The sequence below is a fragment of the Octodon degus genome, unplaced genomic scaffold (assembly GCF_000260255.1).
Source record: "Octodon degus isolate 3935 unplaced genomic scaffold, OctDeg1.0 scaffold00217, whole genome shotgun sequence".
Classification (NCBI taxonomy): Eukaryota; Metazoa; Chordata; class Mammalia; order Rodentia; family Octodontidae; genus Octodon; species Octodon degus.
In genome coordinates, this window is record NW_004524793.1 from 335,904 (window position 1) to 338,534 (window position 2,631).

Genomic DNA, 2,631 nt, shown 5'->3' on the forward strand with positions numbered 1-2,631 from the left:
TTCACTTGGACTCTAAAGTAATATGATGAGAATGAGATGTTTTTGTCTACAAAAGGCACTCATTGCTCAAAAATATATAGGTGAACTGTTTGCATAAAGTTCAACTTTTATTTGAATTTTTTATTTATTTGGTACAGGGTCTCGCTATGCAGCTCAGGCTCGTAGTGATCCTCCTGTTTCAGCCTCCCCACCAACCTCCCTGGGCTGTGTGTGCCACCACACCCAGGTTTGTTAGCTGGCTCTGCATACACAGGGTCTTTGAGCTGGCACGGCATGAGGTACTGGGGATCAAACCCAGTTCTCTGCAGTTACCAGCTATATACTTAGACCACTGAGCTATCTCTCCATCTCTAAAAGTTCAACTTTTAAAGATTTAGTATTATGTACAAATGGAGACAAGCCTAGGCACAAACATAAGAGTTTCATTTTAGGTTTTTCTTTCCCTTTTCTTTGCAGGATCTGACTATGAGCTCAGACTCAGGGATCCTCTTGATTTGTGCCTCCCTAGTGCTGGGATTATAGGCATGCACCACCATGCCCAGACTCCATAGCCAGCTCAGGGTGCCCGGGGAGTGGGGCTGGCACGGCATGCGGTACAAGGAGTTTCATTTTAATGTAAGAATCCAGTACCTAATATTTACCTAAGAGAAGCCAAATGACTTGATCGTTATGTCTTTACAGTGAGTAGCAACTGAACTTATCATGCTTTTTATTATTTATTTTGACAGGGTCCTGGCATGGGTTCAGGCTGGCTTGAATTTGCAATGTAATCCAGGTGGGCCTTCTACTTGCTGCAATTCTGCTTCAGCCTCCAAATTGCTGGGATTATAGGTGTTCACCTGTGCACCACTGCACCTGGTGTTCTACCATACTGAACTTAAAAGCCAATGTGACCCAATCAATGATAAGAGATGCACATTCATGAGAACTTGTTTAGATGACAAAGTGATTTTTGCATTGACTACTAATGGGTTATTAAACTGTTCATTGTACATTTAGATAGTCTCAGTTTATGTGTACTCAACCATTTTAGAAAATACTATATTAGATATAAGAATAAAGAACCTACCAAATTGTTAGGTTGTATCAAGCACTTAATTAATATATTTTTGTACAGTTATTTTTCCCCAAAAATATGTATTTACAAAAGAAAATGATGGACGTCAGCTCTGCTATACCTCTCCTATTCTTACTGACAGTGATTCATTATTGAAACATGTGTGTGTGTGCTTGAACTCAGTTATGGTGGCTTTAGCAATAGAAATGGTTTCACATCAGCTCTGAACAGTGCTTCCCAAAGTCATAGCTGGCCTGACACATAAGACATGAGAACACTTACACATTGTACTGAGCCAACGGACAACAGTGTCCACAGTGCCTGGAATAAAATCCAAGAACCCAAATCATTAATGACTGTGGGACATGGAAACCATTTGCAGAACTACTAACAGATTATGTCGGAGAAATGTGTTATTAATTGCATAAAGAATCTTTTAATAAGAAGTACAAATCTTTAGTTAAATGTATCTCAACAGAAAAATACAGAGCGGAAGAATGAATCAATATCTCATGTATTATTTCAGTACTTACTGTTAATGTGTATTTAATGTTTGATAAGCAGATAGCACTATAAGTTCCTCATTTGAATTAAAAAGTTCAGCTTTTAAAGATTTAGTATTGTGTACAAATGGAGACAAGCCTAGGTACAAACATAAGAGTTTCACTTTAGGTTTTTCTTTTTCTTTTCTTTGCAGGGTCTCACTATGCAGCTCAGACTCGTAGCGATCCTCCTGATTTGTGCATATTATAGCCTCATGAAGTTGGAGGTGTTATCTAAATTTTGTACATAAGGAAACTGGGACCTAGAGAAACATGTACAGTCACCTAGCTAGAAAGAAGAAAGACTCCGGGCCTGCTGTCCTAGCCCCGCCCCCAGGGCATGCTGAGACAGCAATTGAGACGGGGTTTGGTGGCAAGTGCCTGTGATCCCAGCTCTTGGGAGGCTGTAAGTGGAGGGATCACTATGAGTCCAATCTAGTAGTGAGACCCTGAACACCCTGTAGACCCTTCCCTAAAATACAAAAAAAAAAAAAAAAAGAAAGAAAGTAAAAAACACTCAAACACAGATAGCTTCAGGTAAGAATTTAAATTTATAATTGACCTATTATCATAGTTATTCTTTTTAATTTTCAAATAAAAAGGTAAAATTTATAATGAGTAATTTATAATATTTTCAATCTACGCTGGAGAGAAATTTAGCCTAACAGTTTGCATATTTAAATTTTGATTCTTCACAAATATTATAAGGAAATAAGTAAAATTTTAAGAAACTACAGGAAAATATTGAAACTTATTTAACATAATGTAGAAAAAAAGATTAACTTAACCAAATTACTTTCTCATTTTCTTAGATACTTTTTCAATTATATAGTGTTTGTTTTGAATTATGCTATAAATATTGCAAACAGTATTTCTCAAGAATATTTTGTCAATATAAAATATATTCTGAATCAAATATTAGATATGTTCATTCAATTTGATATTATCATCTATCAAAACCATACTGTGTTACAAAACAGTGATTCATTGATCTATCCTAATTTTTTAGACAATACAGTTCTTGTAAGGTTA